Raw genomic sequence first — 23,270 nt, 5'->3', positions numbered from 1 at the left:
GTGGGCCGCGGTAGACCCAGGTACTAAACCAACAGGGGTGTCCGATGAAGAATGGAAGAAGTTGGATCGGAAGGCTAAGAGCACAATACGATTATGTGTCTCAGATTCAGTATTGTTGAATGTATCAGGGGAAGCTATGGTGAAGGCTTTGTGGGACAAGTTAGGGACTTTGTACCAATCTAAGTCTCTAGTGAATAAACTGTTCCTAAGGAAAAAGTTGTATAACACGAGGATGAAAGATGGAGACTTAGTAACAGAACATCTAAATGCATTTAATATTGTGGTAAGTCAGTTATTATCTGTTTATATTAAAATTTTAGATGAAGAAAAGTGCATCAGTTTGTTGTGTTCTCTACAAGATTTGTGGGATAGTCTAGTTATTGCAATAGGTAGCAATGCAATTGCCTTGTAGTTTGATGAAATAGTCTTGTCCTTGCTAACGGAGGAGATGAGATGGAAAAATATGGAGAGCTATAATGGTGATGCCTTTTCTGTACGAGGATGGTCCCATAATAGAAACAAAAATAAGTCATCAAGTGGGAGATCTAAATCTAGAGGGAGATCTAAATCTCTAGGAAACCCTATAAAGGTGGTGTGTTGGAAATGTGGAAAGGAAGGGCACTATAAAAGGGATTGTAAATCTAAAGTTCCTTATAAAGGAAAGGGATCTAATGATGCTCCTTCTGCAGAGGTGAAAACCACCTCAGATGAAGGTGGGGATGTGTACTTGGCTTCTTCAAGTACAATGTAGATCATGAGGCATGATTGATTGACTCAGGTGCATCCTTTCACTTCACTCCCCATAGAGAGTGGTTCTGCGAGTATGAGAAATATGATGGTGGTGATTTCTTCTTGGGGGATGACAGGAAGGCTAGAATCATTGGTCATGGGAAAGTAAAGTTGAATTTGTAAGGTGGAAGGGTTAGAACACTTCCAGGTGTTCTGCATATTCCTGCATTAGCTAGAAATCTGGTTTCCATAAGCAAGTTGGATGATGTAGGTGTAAAAACAGTGTTCGAGAAGGATACCTGCAAAAAGGTTCGAGGAGAACTGGTATTGATGCGGGGAGTTCTGATTGGAACTCTGTACAAGCTACAAGGTAGCACTGTTATTGATGAGTGTAACAGTTCTGTGGTTCCTGAAAGTGGAGCAGAAAATCTAGTGGTCTCCAGAGAGAAGATCATGTTGTGGCATCAAAGGCATGGACATATTGGAGAGAAGAGCCTTCGAATATTTCATGATAAAGGTATGGTAGAAGGTATGATTAATAGCTCTTTGGATTTTGATTTTTGTGAAAATTGTGTATATGGGAAGCAGAATCAGGTGAGTTTCCCCTCTGGTGGTAAGAGGGCAAAACAGATATTAGAACTTGTGCACAGTGATGTGTTTGGACATGTGAAGGTTCCATCACTGGGTAAGTCTGTGTACTATGTATCATTTATAGATGACTTTTCTAGGAATACATGGATATATTTCCTTAATAATAAATCTGAAGTCTTTGATAGGTTTAAAGAATTTAAGGCTCTAGTGAAAAACCAGACATAGAAGAAGATAAAGGTGTTGAGGACAGATAAAGGTGGAGAGTTTTGCAGTGAGGAATTTGGAGAATTCTGTAAGAAGTGTGGTATAGCACAGCAGAAGACTACTCCGTACACACCTGAGAAAAATGGAGTTGCAAAAAGAATGAACAAGACGTTGATGGAAAGGGAAAGAAGCATGCTCAGTGGTGTCGGGTTAGGACATGAATTTTGGGCAAAGGCGGTGGAGACATCATGTTACCTAGTCAACAGATCACCTTCATCAGTGTTGGAAGATAATACTCCACAAGAGGTATGGACTGGTAAGAAACCTTATCTTTCACATCTGAGGATATTTAGATGTGATGCATATATACATGTTCCAAAGGAGAAAAGAACCAAGTTGGATAGTAAATCTAAAAAGTGCATCTTTATTGGGTATAAAGATGGTTTAAAGGGTTATAATATTTGGAACCCAGTAACAAGGAAGGTTGTGTACAGCCGAGATGTGGTGTTCAAAGAGGTGAAATATGTTATTAAACATGAAGTCCAACCAAAGGAACCTGAGAAGATAGAGTTTGAGCTAAAGGAGGAAGAATCAAAATCTACAACAGAGGAGGAATCAGAAGATGAAGAGCCACTAACTCCGAGTGTGAGAAGATCAATTCGAGAAAGAAGGCAGCCAGAAAAGTATAGTCCATCTTCTTTCTGTTCAAATTTTTCTTTATCTATTACTGATGATGATCCCAAAACTGTGAAGGAAGCAGTAGATTCAGAGGATGGAAAACTCTAGAAAGAGGCCATGGTTAATGAAATGGCATCTTTGCACAAAAATGAGGCTTGGGATCTGGTGGAGTTGTCGGCTAGAAGGAAACCAATTGGCAGCAAATGGGTGTTCAAGAAGAAGACAAATGCAGAAGGAAAGGTGGAGAAATACAAAACTCGAATGGTAGCAAAAGGTTATTCCCAGGTGCCGGGAATTGATTTTGGTGATATTTTTTTCTCCTATTGCCAAGGTAGCTTCTATTAGATTACTTCTATCTATTGCTGCTGCTTTTGATTTTGAGGTAGAACAAATGGATGTGAAGACAACATTTCTTCATGGGGATCTGGAAGAGGAGATCTACATGAAGCAACTTGAAGGTTTTGCGGTGAAGGGTAAGAAAGAACTCGTATGCAAGTTAAATAAGTCTCTGTATGGGTTAAAATAGTCACCAAGGATGTGGTATCAGAAATTTGATACATTTATACATGGACTTGACTTCACCAGAAGCAAAGCATATCACTGTGTGTATTTTAAATTAATTGGTGACCGTGTTATTTATCTGGTCTCGTATGTGGATGATATGTTGCTGGGGTGAAATGACAAAGAAATTATCCAGGATTTGATGACCCATTTGTCCTCCAAATTCAACATGAAAGATCTTGGTGCTACAAACTATATTTTTGGCATGGAAATTAAAAGAGATCGAACAAAGAGGAAGCTCTGGTTAAACCAAAGGAAGTATGTCGAGACAATATTGCATAGGTTTAATATGCAGGATAGTAAACTAGTGAAGGTTCCTATTCCTGTAGGTGTAAAGTTATAAGTTGAATAGTGTCCCAAGACACAAGAAGAGGAAGACGACATGTCCCATGTTCCATATGCAAGTGCATTCGGTAGCCTCATGTATGCGATGGCTTGTACAAGACCAGACATTGCACATGTAGTGGGAGTATTGAGCAGGTTTATGTCAAAACCAAGGAAGGAGCACTGGATAGCAGTGAAGCAGGTTTTCAGGTATTTGCGTGGCACTAGTGATATGGTTTGTGCTACCAAGGAAGACCATGATTGGACAGAGTGTTGGATATTCATGGCTTTGTTGATGTAGACTGGGTTGGAGATCTAGATCAGAGAAGATCTACAAGTGGGTATGTGTTTAACCTATTTGGAGGTGCAGTCAGTTGCATGAGTAAGAAACAATCTGTAGTGGAACTATCAATTACAGAGGCAGAATACATGGCAGCCACTCATGCAAGCAAGGAAGCAGTTTGGTTGTAGAGATTGTGTTCAAGTATGGGGTTAGTACAGGGAGCTATAAGGATAGATTCTGACAACCAAAGTGCAATTTTATTGGGAAAGAACCCTGCATATCATTCAAAGAAAAAGCACATTGATGTTCAGTCACACTTTTTGAGGGATATGATAGAAGACAAAAAGGTGTTGCTGGTAAAGGTGGGCACTTTGAAGAATACTACAAATGCATTGACAAAATCTATGAGCTTTGAGAAATTCTCTTGGTATAGAGAAAAAATGGGCATTGTAGGGATGGATAAATTACTAATCTCTCTTATGGCCTCCTATGGAAAGAAACAACAAGTGGGAGAATGTTGGGTTGTGTTATATTCTTTCCACGACTAGCCCACGTAGTTAACCAAGGGGGTTAGAAGGGGGGCAGAGCCCCCCCTTCGTTGCGCTGATTGCATAGCGGGGGGGATCACAGGGGGTTTGATGGGGTGGACCTACCTATGGTTTTGTGCATGATTTTTCGCACATGGTTTTGGACATGATGGTTTTCGGTCCATGGTTTTGGATGCGGTGGTTTTCGGTCCATGGTATTGGATACTTCGGCATGTATAAATATGTATTGTAACATTGAAAGGAACATAATGAAAAATCAAGCTGGTAGTCTCAGTTTTGGGATCCAGGGGAAAATCTCTGTGTATATGTGTTTTATGTGTTATGCTATCACATTCTTTATTTTTTGTGTTTTAGAATTCGTATGCAGGTAATTTCTATACGGGGTTAAAACCTACACAGACAAGGCCCATCCACATAGAAACTACAAATGGACAAGGTCGTGGAGGAGTACGAGGAAATCTTCACCTCCCCTGTAGGGGTTCCTTTGCATTGTCAGGTCAAGCACTCCATCGATATGGCCCCAGGTGTGTCGCTGCCCAATGGACCAATCTATTAGCACTCCGTTCTGGAGAATGATGAAATCAAGAAGTAGATTCAGGAGTTGTTGCAGAAAGGTCACATCCATCCGAGTTCATCGCCCTATGGGAGCCCGATCACGTTGGTACAGAAGAAGGATGGGACTTGGAGACTCTGTATTGACTATCAGGAGCTGAACAAGATCACTGTCTATAATAGGTACCCGATCCCACGGATTGATGACCTCCTGGAACAAATGAAGGGGGTAAAATATTTTAGCAAGAACGATTTGAAGTCAAGATATCACCAGGTACTAATTGAACTCTCTGATGTGTTTGAAACTGCCTTCAAAGACAAGGAGGGCCTTTTCAAATGGTTGGTTATGCCTTTCGAATTGACGAATGCTCCTACAACCTTCATGAGGCTAATGGATGACATCTTGTGGCCATTCACCAACTCATTTGTAGTGGTATACTTGGATGACATCCTGATCTTTAGCCAGAGTTGGGAAGAGCACCTCCACCACATCCGACTGGTTCTCCAAACACTACGGCAACACAAGTTATGTGCAAATTTGGAGAAATGAACTTTTGGCATGACCCAGGTTCAGTATCTGGGATACATTATTGATGAACGAAGGGTTCATGTGGATCCAGATAAGATCCAAGTCATTCGGAATTGGCCATCTCCAACCACTCTGACAGAGCTCCACAACTTTCCAGGTCTTGCCAACTTCTACCACAGGTTCGTGTTCGGATTTTCTCATATCACTTGGCCCTTGAGTCAAGTCACCAAGGGAGGAGCGAAAGAAAAATTATTTTGGTCTGAATCTCAATAGAAGGCATTCATAGAGTTGAAAGATCACCTCTGCTAGGCACCAATGCTCGCATTACTAGACTTGCAACAACCTTTTGAGGTCGAGACAGATGCCTTCGACTATGCTATTGGGGCAGTCCTTACTTAACACGGGCATCTAGTGGCATATCACAATGAGACACTTTTAGACACAGTCTGGAAGTATCCCACTTACGACAAAGAGATGTATTCCATTGTGCAAGCTTGCCGACAATGGAAGCATTACATTTTGGGGAAGGAAACGGTCGTCCACACAGACCACCGACCCCTGCAGTTCATACAGACCCAAGGGAAATTGCAGAATTATCACCATTAGAAGTGGTCCACATACCTGCAACAGTTCCATTTTAATATCAAGTATAAGAAGAGCAGCACAAATAATGTTGTAGATTGGCTCAGTCGACCACCGATCATGGCGTTAACCACCGTGCTCAACTCTTGTGGGCACGAGACCTATGATTTGCCACTTCTTTATAAAAGTGACCCAGAATTTTCCCACACATACCAGACACTCTTGAAGGGTCAGCATGTTGGGTGCGGGATCCCCCAAGAGAAGTTTTGGGGCTTAAAGCCCAAATTTTGGTCAAAAGTTGTAACCCTGATGTAAAGACTCCACATTTTGTGGGTACAGAGTGTATAGTTTGTAAAAGAGTCATAGGGTTTTCTGCCCTCAATTTTGTAATGTAATGTCGGCTGTAGAGATCTACCCATGGTCCATGGGCCATGGGATATTATAAATAGAGTGAGGCTCTAAGTAGTTAAAGAGATAGATAGATCAATGGAATAATAATGATGAGGATGAATTATTGAATCATATCTGAAGTGTAAAGTCTAGTTTTCGTCGTAGGGTAGAAGAAGGTATTGCAACTGAGTAGGTAGAGGCCTAGTAGTCTGCAGTTGAGTTTACAGACCCCTCCAGTTGAGTGCGCAGGGTGAGTCAAGTCTGTAACAGTTGGAGCATTAATAAAGAGAAGTTTCATATCCATTATGCGTATTTATTTCATGTTTTATGCATCTGTTACATTGAATATACAATGCACTTTTAATGCTTATATGATGCGAGAATATGTATGAATGTGTTGAATAAGTGAATGCAACATAGAATATCTTTTTACGCAATGTTAACTAAGATCTTTAAGAATATAAGAAAATATGTGGTGTAATTTGGGGAAATAACACAGGATGTTACCAAAGCATCGCGAAAGCATCTCAGCCCCCAGTTAGGGCTGAACGAAAGGCGATTATAATAAATCGCGAAGGTATTGAAGGTCAGGATAGTGCGCGAAGTGACCTGCACGAAGTTAGGCACAGTTGGAATAAATCGGCACGTCAGACATCTCAAGGGTGCAGAAACTTGGTTTCAGCATCCGCCCATACTGATTCAGGTGAGACTTCAGTTCGCAATTTGCGAGCTGATGCCAAAAGGGCCAGTATTGTAGGGATTTGTTTGGATAGTTAACTCTGAACCTGGGTTAGGCCCCATCAAGCCAATAAATGGTTCCATTCCCGGGACCAGAATCTGCATAGAGATGTCTGATGTTGTATCATTGGAATCCAACTAAGAAGGAATTTGAAGGTTGGTTGGACAGAAGAATTCATGAGTTCGCAACACAGGAGAACAGGAATCCGCGACTCACAAATGAAGAGTCATTAGACTGCTACCTATACATAGAGATCCACGAAATCTTCTTCGCAGCTTTCCCTACTGAGCTATATGAGTGGATTGTGAAGCTAGCCGATATCCAAGGAAGGTGGAAACTTGACAATCTTATTGTGTGGACCCCAAATTTAGTTCGAAGGTTGGAAGCATCGGAGGATAAGATCGCACACCATTTATCATTGGCTCGATCATATTATAGGAGGATTCATTACTGAGTTTGTGGTTGACACCTCAGTTAGCTACAACGAGGTAGAGCGATGCTTTCTCAAAGGACCACGAGGTAAGTACGTAAAGTCTTTGAATACTTGGATTAAAATGCTATTGTGAAAAAAGAGGGTTATGTAGTTACCTTGATGTTCGGGGCTACGCGAAGTGGAAAATCTTACAGGAATGAAGGAAGTAAGGGACCCGAAACTAGCCCCTTGATTTCACCTTTGCGAGGGGATGAGGAAGAGCTTGCGAAGGTCTCACCGTGAAGTGCGATCCATCTGATAAGGCAAAGAATTCCACAAATACCACCTCCACCCACACTACCACCAGCTTCACCACCATCACCTCCATCTTCACCCGTACCACCTCCACCACCACCGTGATTCAATATGGCAAGCACAATGAAGTTGCTTGTCTTCAAGGGTTTGGGAAATGAGGATTCAGACAAATTCTAGTTCATGGTAAGGGCTGTATGGGAAGTGCAAGGATTTACAAATGGAAATATAAAGAAGGTGACACTGGTTAGCACCGTGCAAGACCGCGCAGTGACCTGATATATTAAGCACTCCAATGATAATCCAAATGCAGGAATCGTGGATATCCAATTAGCACTAAAAAGATAATTTAGTAGGCTGAAATCTGAAGCACAGTCGATCATTGGATTCAAAGAGATCACGATGCTACCAGGAGAGACTCCTTGGGAGCTGGATCAGAGGCTAAAATGTACGATTCATGAAGCTAATATGAATTTGACGAATGGACAACATCACGAATGGTTTGTAGCATCACGAATGCCACATCTGAGGAGTGCGCTATAGCAACAGAAATTAATGACTCAGGCAGAGGCCTTAGAGATCATGATGAGACTGCATGAGACCCTGATGCAGGATCCTAACTAGGGAGTTCAATAGATCCATGCGCAGCTGAAGAATTTATGCCTTGAGATGTAGAGTCTGAAGTAGGACAGGGCGACTCAATCAGAATTGTGCGAAGAGGTGTGGTGTGTAAAATGCAAGGGTTAGGGCCATGATAATGACCACTACATGGTTTTCGCAAATTGCCTCGCAGGAGGAGGACCGATTTCATTAGGGCCGGAAGCACAAGCAGGACCTAGCGCGGTGCGCAATTTTTCAAATAGCTGGAAAACATGTCACGGACAATTGTCACTTGTTACAAAAGTACACGCAAAATTCGCAACAGTTGTTCTGCAACTTTTGTAGGTCAGTGGGACACGATGAGTGAACTTGTAGAAGCTATAAGTTAATGATGGATAGAACTCCCACCTACAGAGTTCAGGCTGAAATGCGGCCCCTTGACTAGAATGTAGGAATGGCACGAATAGGATTTCAAGGGCACGGACGAGGCCGAGGCAGAGGAGGACTTGGAAGAGGTCGGGGACAGTTGATATGCTTCAATTGTGGAGGGCCAGGACATTATGCCCACGATTATATGAATCCAATGCACCCATCCTGTTTGTATTACAACTTATTTGATCATGAAACAAAAGACTATCCTACACTGATAGCTAGGATATGCGACAAAGGAGCGCTATCGCCTCCCTTGACTCAGAACCTATAGATGATGAGGTTTGAGCCGTGCGAGGAAGATTCAAATGTAAACATTGTGCTTCAAAGTGGAATTGTGACAGGAGATGACAAAGGCAAACAACCAGAAGATAGTACTTGGATTTGCAAAGCTCCGGTGAAAGAAGTGGAGTTTGATTTGGAGCGCACTTGGGAAACCTTCATGGAAGCTAAGAAGAGCTTCGTTGATGCCTCCACTTCAGGAAGCAAAGATAAACCAAAGCCAGAGATGGACCCGTCTATGCTCACAACGTTCCTAGAAACATGAATGAGGCTACTGCGTGATAGTAAGGTGGTGAAAGGGTTAGAGGAACTCATTAATAGATGTGTTGGGACGGCACTAGGAGAACCACACGTGGTCAGGAAGATCAGAAAACACAAGACAAGAATGGGAAGAGGAATGAGACTAACAGCGCAGATCAGAGAATATGAGATGGATCAAGTTATCTTGGATTTAGGATCAGATGTGAATGTTCTGTCGAAACAGACAAGGGAGCGAATGGGGTGACCTGTGTTGTAGTTGTTATCAATTCAGCTGCAAATGACGAACCAACAGAAAATAATACCCATAGGGCGACTGCAGGAAATAACCATGGACATTGAGGGAGCGAGCATGCTGGAAGACTTTGAAGTGATAGAGATTGTTGATGATAGAAATCCCTACCCCGCGCTCTTTGGAATTGATTAGGCCACTGACATGAACAGGGTGATTAATCTAAAAAAGAAAAAAATGATTTTTGAAAAGAAGTCACTACGCATAGTTATACCCCTGGACCCTCCTGAATGATTGCGCTATACGGAGCCGGTGGTCAACTATGAAATTGATAATGATTTGGAATGCATCTATAATATAACAGTGTGAAACCAAGACTGGGTGAATCCCACTGCGGATGGGCAGATTGCATGGGAGCGTGAAAGCTCCTGTACTTCGGATTTGGATGAGGAAACAGAGTGATGGTAGAATTGGTTACATGAGGTAACTGCACTAAATTGTAATATGATGACAAGGTCATTACAATGTATATCAACAAAAGTAAGAGACCTACCTACTTATTATGGTCTAAGTGAGTTAGACACGTTCTTGAATAAATTTTAAAGGGAGGTTCTGGAAAAGCAACGCTTCCAGGCCTTGAATTTGGTACTATACACTATGCCCATGAGGTGGTGGGGTACGCACAAAAGGAGCTTTGAAAATTGGCGTGAATGTAGGAGAATGATGCGCACACAATTTTCGAACCCTAAGGTGCAAATGACAGAAAAATATAATGGACAGGATGATTTGTGCATGAGTCTGGCTAGGTGGACGCATGCATATGGAAAAAAACCTACGTGGATGCACAGGAACTCCGCGCTGAAAGGAATGATCAATAAACATGTGTTGGGGGGACAAATGTGCAAATGGCTCTTAATGTTGGGGAAACATTATGTAGGAAGAACAATCACGTAGAAGGTTCTTCGTGCAGAAGCGTTCCATAAGGTATGCAGTGTGTTGAACAAAGTATGCAATGCGCAACGACATTATTGGGACCTGCGCGTACCCGCAGTATTATGGGCTTATAGGACGACATGCAAGAAACTAACAGGACAAACACCTTTTAGGATTGTCTATGGAGTGGAAGCTGTAATGCCTATGGAATACATCGTGGCTAGTCTACGCATAGTAGTGCTCACAGGTATGACGGATCGCGGAGCCCTGGAGGAGAGGAACGCGCAGTTGGAGGAGCTCGAAGAAGAATGATTTTTGGCTGGATTTCACCAGCATGTCCAAAAACAGCGCGAAGAGGCTTGGCACGATCAAAAAATTAAGTTGTGCACCTTTAAGGCAAATGATTTGGTGTTGTTGTTTGATGGTAAGTTCGATAAATTCCTAGGGAAGCTTAGAATGCATTGGCTGGGACCATATGTAATTAAGGAGATCACATATGGTGGCACAGTGTAATTGGTAAAGTTAAATGGAGAACTCTTCCCACAAAAAGTCAATGGAAGTCATTTGAAGGCGTACAAAGGTGACCTGGCCATCTGACTAGCCAACAGAAGCACAGTCTTAGTGCTCCAGGCAGCTGAAAGGAGGTGCGGGACTATAAACTACTCTGCCCAGGAGCTGTGCGATGTCAGGTCTGCACGCAGTAGCGAAGTGTCGCAGGGTCCGCGACAACGCGAGGGTAGCTGCGCTGCCACATGAGTCAGCTAGAAATTGACCATTATAGTCTCTATTCACGATGTGATGCTTTGTTTGAGACCAAATGGAGTAGGCAGTAGGCATTTAAGGCGAACTTTATGGGCTATATTCTTGAAAATCTGCCACCTAGTGAACATTAATGGACCGAATGTGGGGGGAATAGTCAAATTCAAATTCAAAAGGTGCTATAAATTACAAAGGGGTGTCCAGCAAACAACACTTGGCAATTTGAGAACTGAGTTGTTGCGTGCCCAGACACTCATGAACTCGGACTTGTTCGATCTTTTGAAGGCGAAGTCGTTGTTTGAGAACTTACCCAAACCGTTAAGAGAATTGTGGAATAGCACTATGGTCATACCTGAGGAAGCCATGGATACCAGAGCAATGACCACTAAGGAGGCTACACAGGCTATGATGATAAGAGAAGCCCCAGAAAGTGCTAGGATAGTGGCAGAAATCCATAAATCGCCGCTCACGCTGAGACCCAAGAAAGACAAGCAGCCTATGGTACTGATGTGCGTGTCCCCTAGGAATCCATTAAGAACTAGGCTTACCATGGAAGAAAAGGGGAAGGTAATCAATTTGGAAGCTGATGAGCAGGAAGACTTTAAAGAAATCCTGGTAGAGGAGGAGGAGGATGTCGAGATGGAGGTAGAAACCCAGGGTGTAGACCCTATGACCAGGTTGCCCGCATATGTTCCACCGCGGAAGGGAAAAGCAAGGGTGCCTAAAGACATAGATGAGAGCAAAAGTTCTCTACAGACTCCGTTGCTCCCCGACGACATCATTTTCAATGCAGCACACTTGGGGTGAGTGCCTGTACTAAAATTTCAAGACTGAGATCTCGCGGACCATGATAAGTTCCCACATTTGGCAACCATGCAGCTCATGCGCCAGAAGAAAGACATGCCAATGAGAATTATAGAGTTGGAACCGCGTAAGTGGCTGAGAGGTGTAGAAAAGGTAGGACTGTTAAACCTGCTCTGGGTGTCACATTACCATTGCGCCCAAGTGACTATTTTTGTCATCAGGAAGCTGCTCTGCCTGGTGCATGATGGGTGAAGGAGCCCATCCCCATCACAGACCACTTAATTCACAGAATTAGTCGGCTCCCTTGCAAAGGGGAGGACCCATTGAACATCTCGGAGGGTAAAAGTGATGATTTGGCCATCGTGGAGGCCATGAAGAAGAAGTCCAAGCTGGAGAAGTGTTGGCTGATAAAAGGTGCCTTTTAAAACTCCTAATTATCCCACATTAATCATCAACCCAGGCAAGTCCTCTTATTTCAAGAGTGTACACAGTATGTGGCTGCTATAAATTCAGAGAGTAATGTTTCTTAAATTGTAGTATAGATCTTTGACACAAGAATAAATGGATGCATCTAATAAACTCCAATTGCAATTATTAAAGGAAATATCAAAACTCAATCCTCTACTGAAATCAAATCTTACAGCAATTCAAGTAACAACATCATCAGCCGAGAGCACAGTAACAATAACTCACCTCTTCTTAGCTGATTCAATCTAAACTATACTCAATCTCTATAAAGAAATCAAAATAGAAATGATATCAATTCTGAGAGTCCAATAGCGATAATCAAACTCTTACAGCTGATTAAACCAATGTGATTCACTGTCTAAATAATGTATTATGTAATAAAGAAAACTCGAATCAAATGACAACGCTATAAATTATAAACAAAACATACACTACTTGAATACAAGGAAGTGATAAACAATGAATAAAGTGAACTCACAAAAACAGGAAATTATCAAACCAACCAAACCTTAGAAGAATCAGAAATATAACACAAGAAAGAAGTTAAATCCACCAGAGGTCGGGCCCTTAGCTGCCAGCGAACACTGCTGAGTTACTTTAGATAATGCGAGGGAACAACAACTTCAAATATATATTAATCATCGAACTGAAGTGGCATTACAATATGGGCATGTTCTCCAACAGCACGAGTCTGCAATTAAAATTACAATTCGAAAAATAACAGAGATTCCTCCCCTTTCTTCCTACAATCGCTTTATTTTATAATCAGAAAGGGGTAAATGGTAAATGGTAAATGTGATCCCTTAGGATCTCGCAACCGATTTCTAACTTCAGACACCTTTCCTATTTCATGTTGATCCGTCTGATTCGCCCTTAGCCTTGTCCACAACCAACGCATTCCTTCCTTTGTTTGTTGGATTTTGTTGTTCCAATGTCAGGGAACAACAATCGTTCCTTTTGTCGCTTTCCTACATAAACAAGGGTAAAAGTTAGCTAAATTGTAACTGCAAATAATTCATCTGTTTCTTACCATAATTCCTCAATATATCAGCGCATTAAGATATGAAAAAGATAAGAATCAAGGAAAATGATGATGAAATTAATAGTAAATACATACCCATTTCATAACTCAACACACTTCCCTGCTTACCCTGTTTCATGTCCTCATGAAAAGTAAGTAATTCTAATGGAGTGCAGTTAAAGAGTAGGCTGGAAAAGGAGCATCAAAAATTGTTCTGAAACCATGATGTTGAGCTGGGAGTGCAAAGGCGGGCCCTTCCTTTCCTTCAGGCAATTTGTAGATGGCCCTGTAAGCTTCAAGAGGATACCAAATGATGGGGCTATGAAACCGACACCCTAACTAATAAGGCCTCTCCCTCAAAATAAGGTTGCTATAGGTGACAAAATGGGCCGCAGCTGCTTTAAAATTTATGTAATTAAATGGCTCCCTATCCTGCACACTACTAGTGGAGATCGTCCACCTGAGCTTAGATGCACCAAGAGAGCTTTCTTGAATGGATTGAAAATATGACACTTCATTCTGTACAATCTCCTTATGAATAGGCCCTAAAATTGTAATCACCCCTTCCCTTGTCATCCGACTCTTATGGTTGGAAATCATTTGCAAAGGGTTCTTGGGTTCACTTCATACCCACAGATCCAATCCATGCTCTTTCCTTTGGAATGTGTTATGAGCTTTGAACCATTTAATTTGATTAACTGCAAATGAGATAAAGGCTTGGAATTGAACATCTCCCACAAAAGGGTTAGGGTTCTTTTCCACCTCATCCTCTAATACAAAATTATGCAGGTAAAATTCACAAAGAAGCCTTTGAACCTTTACACCATGTTGTTTGTAGCAATTTAGAAAATCTTCAACTATTTTTAATTCAATTGGTTTTCCAGCTCTCATGGCTTTAATTTTCAACAGAAAGTATCTTTATAACAAAAACAAGGCATAATTAGTAGCAAGAGACCTGCATGCCAAGACATCTGTATATAACAAGAAGATGGTGTGATGAGCCCCAATTTTTGGTATAATTTGGGCTCATTTGGCCTACTTGCTTTGCTCAAACCATTCACTTTGTACTGCTTATGCATGCATTTCTTAGTTTATTCGTGTTGTTTGTAGGAAGAAGGGTAGACATTTTATCTTCGTGACTAATGCATTATGATTTCAGGTTTTTGCATTAAAATGGAGAAAAGACCAAGTGAAAAGGAGACAATGAGGTGGCACTGCTGGTTTTTAGGAGAGGATGTCCACAGTCTTGGGACCCTCCTCATGATTCCCACCATAGCTCCGAGCTCCAATCCATCTCCCCCACCGAGCTTAGAAGCAGCCAACTGTTCTACAGGAACAACAATTATAACTGTTCTACAGGAACAACAATTATGACTGCCCTACAGGATCAGCAGTTTAAACTTCAGTTGGACAGTCGAGCTCCTAAAATCAAGGACACCTGTTGGATGATCGTTTTTGCATAAGTATGGAGGCTGTAGCCTTTGATAGGTTGTTGAAACTTTCGCATTACTATTGTAATTTTTGAGCACAGCTCGGTCTTTGTTCCTTTTTGTAAGCCAATTTGGCATGACATCAGATTATGAATAAAGAAGGCAGATTTTGATCTAGTTCTGAGTTTTCTCAAGGAGCTATAGCTCTCAGGTTAGGGCCCAACCTGAGAGCAATAGATCTCCTCAGTGTTGTAATGTGTTTTCATTTCGTTCCAGCACTTTGAGTTTGTTTATTTTCACATGCAATTCGAATTCACAGTTTGGTAATTTAGTCGTTTTCCTGAGCATAGATAGGACTAGTTTATGGTGATTTGCTTTCAGTTGCTTAAGTTTGATAGGAGGATAGATATAATCTCTTGGAGCTCCAGAAAAAAAGGTTGAGAAAGTCTCCACTGCCATCTCTGTTTGGAGATTGGAGTGCAGCCTATACCAGCCACAAAAATACGCAGTTCTTCACGTTATACATGCTGCAACATAGTCTCGTATGATAGATCTTTCCATGCACTTCACTCTTGCACCATACACCTTCATCACTGCTTCATGCACATTCCTCTACACGCTTTATCTTGCTGTTCATTGAGTTCAGGTAGCTTAGGTTAATGAATTTTCATCTTGGTGACAGTCATGAGCCATTTGTTTCATTTACACTGCTTTTCATCATTCTATTACCTCCTTCTTCGTCTTGATCACGCATACAACCACATCCTCTACCTCTGCTCCGCTCTGTTATCTCCTAAACGCCTCCACTCCTCAGGTAACTTCATTCTTTAGACATTTCGTTGTTATAACCTTCCATCCATCAACTCACTTCATACACTCGTTCTCCATCCTACTTCTCCACTCCTGAGCCATCACCAGCCTTATTCCTACCTTACACATCTTCCCCTACCATTCCATCACTCCACCATCACTTCAAACACCCACGGTAGGTCATCTTGTAGCAATTTGTAGACTTCCTGTAGAAACCCCTGCGGTTCCTGTAGAATCCCCTGCAGACATCCTGTAGGAGGCCACTCACTCGGTTGCTGAGCCTCTGAACGTGAGGAACCTCTGTGGACTGATGCTAAGGGTCTCTGGGGACCTCTCCTAGCCTCCCCAACCTTTCCCAAGCTTTCCTTCCTTCCACATCACATCTGCACAACCAAACCCTAATAAGCACAAAATCACAATCACTCCATCCACATAAAGAAAAAATACAAAAACATGTCTTTTAAGATGCAAGTAGATTAGATTCATGTATTTTCACTTATTAGAAGTAATGGCATCATTGGTAGAAGTTTCCTTCACATTCTTTGCATCATAGAGGTTAGACTAGTTAAATTAGGGTTTCCTAGGGTTTCCATGTTTTGATTTTCTTTCAGTTCATTTTTTCCAAGTAGATTAGTCTTCTTTGAGCTAGCTTTCGTCCATCATTGATAAAGCTTCTTCTGTGAGCCTATAGAAGTTGGCTTGAGCCCTAGCGGACTTGTGCCAGCTGACCAAGTGACAGCTGCGACAAGAGCTAGTACTTGTGCATACAACACCGTCGCTTCCAAGTTTGTACGAACTACCGGGTTGATAAAATTAAGAGACAGGAAGCCCCAGGAGTTGTAGCATTATTGCTACAATACTGGAGCTCACCATCTTTTTGGCGTCGTTGCCGGCGAAGCGTCAGAGTATTAGTAATTGTTGCTTTTATTCTACTTTCTTACTCTTACCTTCTGCTAGTAGTTTACTTCATTTCCATTCTGCAAAAGTAGCATAGACATTTCCTGCTTTCATAGATTAGCATTTCCTGCTTTCATAGATTAGCATTTCCCGCTTTCGTAGATTAGCATTTCCTTTCTGCAATTTCATTTGAGCAAAGTAGATTAGTTCTTTCCTGCTTTCAGTTAATTTTGCATCTTTCATAGTTAGTTGTAGATCAATCTGTCTCAGTTTTGCAGGTACCAAAAGAAAAGCAAAGCAAAAGCAAGCAAAAAGAAAAAAGAAAGTCTTTTCCATTTCATGCCTCGTAGGAACCAAGATAGATCAGGCAAATTCCTACCAAACACCCCCACCACATCACTGATTCACCCTTCTCTCTTCTTTGGTGACAGTGACCCAGAGGAACCTAGAGGTGAACAACCTGAGATATCCAAAGACCCTATAGTAGAAGAAGAGTTAGAGACCAATCCATCTGAAGCTATGGCTGACAATAGAAGAGAAGATGAGAGAATAGAAGGTGCCTTCCCCATCCGAGAGACCAATGGAGAGATGAAAATGAAAAACATTAGCCCCTCCGCCTTACCTCACTTCCATGGGTTGACCACTGAAGATCCAGATACCTTCCTGTTTGAGTTTGTTGTCCTTTGTAGAACCTATGACTATACTGAAGATGAGAAAAAGTTGAAACTTTTCCCTTCCACTCTCAAGGATGCAGCACTACGCTGGTTCATGGGTTTACCTGGGAATAGTATCACTACTTGGGCTCAGATGCAGCAAGCTTTCAACACCAAGTACCGGGATTACTGTAGGTCCAAGGAGACAAAGGGGGAAATCTTTCGGATGTCCATGGGAAATGATGAGTCCTTAGAGGATTATGAGGAGAGGTTCCAACTAAGCTATAAGCGGGCCAGGTGCACACTTGACCCTGAATCCCTCAAGTTGGTCCTACTCCGAGGAGTCCCTAAAGATCTCTTAGATACCCTTCACATGTTAGCTGGGGGGGACATTTACCAACTGCGTTATGAGGACATAAAGACTGTATTTAGAAACCACTCCAGGGCAGCTTGGAAACGAGGTAGAGGAAACCACCTCTCCACTAGTGTCCCTTTCTCCAAACATGAGCTTGCAAACCAATTAGAAGATCTTAAGAGTGAGGTGAGACAAACCATTGCCATGCAGCTTGATACATTCAGGATTCAGCAAAAGAAAGAAGAGGCTGAGAGAGCCTTGGTTGTCTTCTGTCCTAGGTGCACAAGGAGGCACCCTAAGAACGAATGTCCATTGCATTCGGTTGAAGTGTGTTTCATTTGTGAGGAGGACCATCCCACAAATCAGTGTCCAACCTTACCTGGGTTTAAAGCCATGTAACAAGGGACCGAAGCTCCCACAGAGCCTCTCTATTACCTAAACCAAAGGAGGCCACAAGGATCTAGACCTTATCAGCAGGGGATGCAAGGGGCATCTCAAGCTTATTACAACCCCAACCAGTCAACTCCTATGCCTTCCTGGGGTCCCCCTGCTCATCCTTCATGGTCCATGCCTCCTCCATGGTCTTATCCACCTCAGTACCCCACTCAACCTACTTCTCATCCATATCACTCACATACCCAGCCACAGCCTCAGTGGAATGCACCTCAGTCGGGGTGGAGGCCCCAATACAACACTCCTCCTGCCATTTTGCCTCCACCACCAGTGCAACCTCAACCATTACCTCCTGCTCCTCCAAGGTAACCTCAAATGCCTGCTCAACCGAACCCGAACCCCAACAATAGACAGGCCCAACAGGTATACACTGGGGAAACCTCATGCCCTACCTATGCTGTGGAGATCCAGGAGATCAATCTTAGATCTAGAAAGACTCTTCCAGATCGCCAGCCTCCTCCCCCAGAGGATGAGGAAGACCATCAGGAGAGTGAACCAAAGCCTATTCCACCCTTTCCTGAGAGACTAACAGCCACCACACAACCTAACCCAGAAGAAGATGAGCTTTTGGGTGAGCTCAAGCAGTTGTGTGTAAAAATCCCACTTCTCCAAGCCATCAAGGATGTGCCAATATATAACAAGCTAGTTAAGGAGAAGTGTTTCAGACACCCAGGCAGACGGAAGAAAGATGCTTCAACTATCAATGTCATAGGACAACTGTCTGACCTTATGCTAGGACAAGTCATCTGCCCAAAGTACCTAGATCCTGGAAGTCCTGTAGTAGATGTTCACATCAATGGCACCATTATCCCCCACACCTTGATTGATCTGGGGGCGGCCATCAATGTGATGACCAGGGATACCATGCTTAAACTCAATCTTCAGGGTTCCTTGAGGAAGACCTCGACAGTACTGCAACTAGCAGATCGCTCCACCGTGACTCCCGAAGGGATTGTGGAGGATGTCATGGTCTCCATTGATTCTTGGGAATACCCTGCAGACTTCCTGGTTCTGCAACCAAAGGCCAAGCTTACTGGATATCCTCTCATTTTGGGAAGGCCTTGGTTAGCTACTGCAGATGCTTACATAAGTTGTCGGGCAGGAAACATGACCATCAAAAATGGTCCCATGTCCAAGCAGCTAGTCCTATACCCTCCTGCCCAACCTTCTTTAGAGCATGATTTACCACTCTGGTTGGAAGAAGGAGAAGAAGACGAGGTGTATTCAGTACCTCTGTGCACCTTAGATACCACTAGGAAAGACCCCCTAACCGAGGATGACTTGATCGAGACCTTGATCTAGAATCCACCTTCCAGTGCACTACCCTTAGAGGAATTGGTGGAGGATGCCCAAGCTAGCACCTTAGTGGATCTCTGTACAACCAACCCTATTACTCCCAGAGTCAAGAATGTGGAGTTTGGCCCTGAGAAAGCATTGAAGATCAGTTCCTCCCTATCTCCTTCCCAGGAAAAGGAGCTGTGTAGTCTGTTGGCCAACCACCTAGATGCTTTTGCTTGGAGCTACAAGGAAATGAAAGGAGTCCATCCTTCGGTCTGTACCCATCATATATACATCAAAGAGGATTGTAAACCAGTTAGGAAACCTCAGAGGAGAATGAATCCAGCCCTTAAAGACATTGTCAAGGAAGAATTGCAAAAACTATTGGATGCCGGATTCATCTACCCCATCTCATATAGTGAATGGGTGTCCCCTCTAGTGCTAGTTCCCAAGAATAATGGGAAGTGGAGAATCTATGTGGATTACCATGAGCTGAACAAAGCTACCAAGAAAGACCATTTCCCTCTACCTTTCATAGATCAAGTGTTGGATGGACTGGCAGGAAAGAAGTTCTTCTCTTTCCTGGATGGGTTTAGCGGGTACAATCAAATCCAAATCAGCCCGGAAGACCAAGATAAGACCACCTTCACTTGTCCTTGGGGTACCTTTGCCTACCGAGTCCTTCCCTTTGGGCTATGCAATGCTCCTGCTACTTTCCAGAGAGCTGTCTTAAGCATCTTCTCGGAGCTGGTCCATGATGCAGTGGAAATCTATATGGATGACTTTACTCCTTATGGGGCCAACTTCCAGGAAGCATTGTCCAATCTGGGAAAAGTCCTAGCCAAATTCATTGAGATGAACCTGTCCCTCAGTCCTGAAAAATGTGAATTCCTGATGACTGAAGGGACCGTGCTAGGCCATACCATTTCTTCCCAAGGATTGCAGGTGGATCCTAACAAAATTGCTCTCATCAAGAGGGTTCCACCTCCTCAAAAGGTAAGGGATGTCCGGAGTTTCTTGGGATTAGTAGGATACTACAGGAGATTCATTAAGGACTTCAGCAAGTTAGCCTCGCCATTGTTTGGTCTGTTGGCAAAAGATGTGGAGTTTAAATGGACTGACGATTGTCAGAGGGCTTTAAATGAGTTGAAGGACAAGTTGGTGTCAGCCCCAATCCTGAGAGGTCCAAACTGGGCCCTACCTTTCCACATCCACACCGATGCCTCGAACAAAGCCATAGGTGCAGCTTTAGGACAAGTTGAGCAGAAACTTCCATATGCCATTTACTTTGTTAGCAAAAACTTGTCCAAAGCTGAGCTGAATTACACTATAACCGAGAAGGAATTCTTGGCTGTGGTCCATGCACTAAACAAGTTCCGACATTATATTACTGGTTACCAGACCTTTGTACATACTGACCATGCTGCTATTAGATATTTGATGAACAAACCAGATGTGAATGCTCGTATTATTAGATGGTTACTTTTATTGCAGCAGTTTGATCTAACCATTGTTGATAAACCAGGTAGAGAAAATGTTGTTGCTGATTTTTTGTCTAGATTGGATTTGTCTGCAGATGCAAATGGGCAGGTGGAAGTCACCAATAGAGCATTAGAAGGGATCTTGACCAAAGTGGTGAGCAGCAGCAGAAAAGATTGGGCAGATCGCCTGGTTGAGGCCACATGGGCTTACAACACCACTTGGAAGACCACCACCGGCTTCACACCTTATGAGCTGGTCTATGGGAAGAAAGCTTTGCTGTCCATTGAGTTTGAATACAACACCTTGAGGATGGCAGCTCATCTGGACCTAGATCTCAGCCATGCACAACAAGAGAGGCTGCTGCAGCTGAATGGCCTGGACGAGCGCCGCATGCAGGTCCTCCTTCACTCAGAAGTGGTTCAACTTCAGAGGAAGGTGTGGCATGACCAACATCTCCATGACAAGCAATTTCAGCCGGGAGATTGGGCTTTGTTGTATGATTCCAGATACAAAGATTTCAAGGGGAAGTTGAGAACCAGATGGCTAGGACCATATACAGTGGAGAAATGCCATGACAATGGATCTGTCCTCATTCAAACCATTGATGAGGAAGCCATTCCCATGCTTGTCAATGGGCATCGATTGAAGATCTACAAGAGACCTATATCAAGACAAGAGTTTATCAAAACTATGGAGAAATCTGTATTGATCATAGAGAAGGGTTCTGCCTCTGCCTCTGGCACACCCTGAAAGAAGATCTGAAAAAAAAAAAAAAAAAAAAAAAAAAAAAAAAAAAAAAAAAAAAGATCCTTGGGTGAAAATCTCTCTGAGGCGCCCAAGGCAGGTAGTAGGGGTGAAAACCTCATTGAGGCACTCCTATTGCTTTTTCAAAAAAAAAAAGAGAAAAGGTTGAAAAAGATCCTTGAGTGAAAACCTCTCTGAGGCGCTCAGGGCAGGTAGCAAGGGTGAAAACCTCTTTGGGGCGCCCCTGTTATCTTTCCAAAAAAAAAAAGAAGAAAAAAAATAAAAAATAAATAATAAGCACAATATCAAAATTGCATGCAGGTTGCAGATGTTCTATGGAGGAGAAGAAGCCTCTCCAATCCGAGCCAAGGGCCCTCATCATGCTATCAAGGGACCTCACCAGCACCTCCTCCAAGAATCCCAATGTTTTTTCAAGGTATGTGCAATTTTATCATGGTTTGAATCTTCTACAGGAAGCTGTTGTCTTTCTACAGGAAGGCACAGTCTTTCTACAGGAGGGCGCAGTCTTTCTACAGGAGGGCGCAGTCTTTCTACAGGAAGGCGCGGATTTTCTACAGGAAAGTGCAAAATTTCTACAGGAAGCTCTGTGTTCTACAGGAAACTTCCTGTAGAAGTTTGGGACGGCCAAAAATTTGTTTCAAACGGAGATCTAGCGGCTAAGGAATGGGTAGGATGCACGCATGCCATTGTTGGCACCCCTGACCATTGCTGTTACCCTGCTCCACCATCCTCGTCGCCATGCAACCAAGATCCCTGCACCAGTAAACCAGATCAATGAGTTCTCGTGGTAAAGCCATTTGTCAAAGAAAAACAAGCACCGAGAGCTCCTACCACATCCATGTCGAGCATCAGAAGCTCCGGGAGCGTGATCAGAAGAGTCTATCCATCATCGTGCAGCATGCACCCAAGGAGGCGAGACTGTTACAAGGCACCCCGCGGGAATCCTGTAACAGTCAAACCTACATGAGTGGATACCATTCACAACACCGCCCTCTGCAAACAACACACGGGCGCAGGCAACCAAATCATCCACTCCATCGCCAGCATCCTGTAACCATGAGCCTCCGGGACTGTGTAAGCCGCATGCAGCAGGTAGATCCGCTCCCCATTGTCCAGAAACCGAAAAATCGTGTGCAGCCGCGCGCAGGTAAGTGTCTCAACCCTTCCTTCCACCAAATCGCATGAGTATTACTTTGATTTGTTTGCATGGCGTAGAAATGAATGGTTGAGCGGCCGTATGGCCAGTTGACTGGCCACGTTGGCTAGTTATGGTATAGCGGGATGCTTGGGTGGTAGCCACGACAAAGAAAATACGCAGCACGCACGTGAGGATAGTCCCGTCAACCGAGAAACGAGTTTAACCGAAAAGGGTGGCGGCAGATCTGTGGGAATGAATGCGGCAGCGAGTGAATATGCAGGCGAATGATGGGTGACGTCGCCCAACGGTCCGGCGGGGACAGCTCACCCCCCGCGCCACGAGCTGCGCCGATTCAAAATCTAATCGGCTAGATTATGCGCATATATTCATCAATCTCCACTTCAAAACTCGAGTGGCTCTTCTGATTTACTCTGCACGTTGATACGCCGAGCTTTCGGCTACCAGAACGCCGGTGAAGCACATCTCGACCGCTGGCCAACTACAGCCCTCCCCGAAGTTTGCACACTGCTCCTACAGGAACAGTTTCTACAGGAACGCAGTCCTACAGGAAGCAGTCTCTACAGGAACGCAGTTCTACAGGAAGGTGAATTCCTCACGTAAGAAAAGGTGGCAGAAAAAAGGTAACCCTGAAACTCCTTCCGCAATTGGCTTTCAAAGGTGGCAAGATCATTATTCACAGTCTGGTCATAAAAATATCGGATTGTTGTGCCTATACTATCGCTTCTACAGGATAGCAGTATAATTAGACTGTGGTTTGTGAATTGTATG

The sequence above is a fragment of the Pinus tabuliformis genome, chromosome 1_1 (genome assembly GCF_031772625.1).
Source record: "Pinus tabuliformis cultivar Carrire ecotype Pingquan chromosome 1_1, CPIR1, whole genome shotgun sequence".
NCBI lineage: Eukaryota > Viridiplantae > Streptophyta > Pinopsida > Pinales > Pinaceae > Pinus > Pinus tabuliformis.
This window is presented reverse-complemented; position numbering follows the sequence as displayed.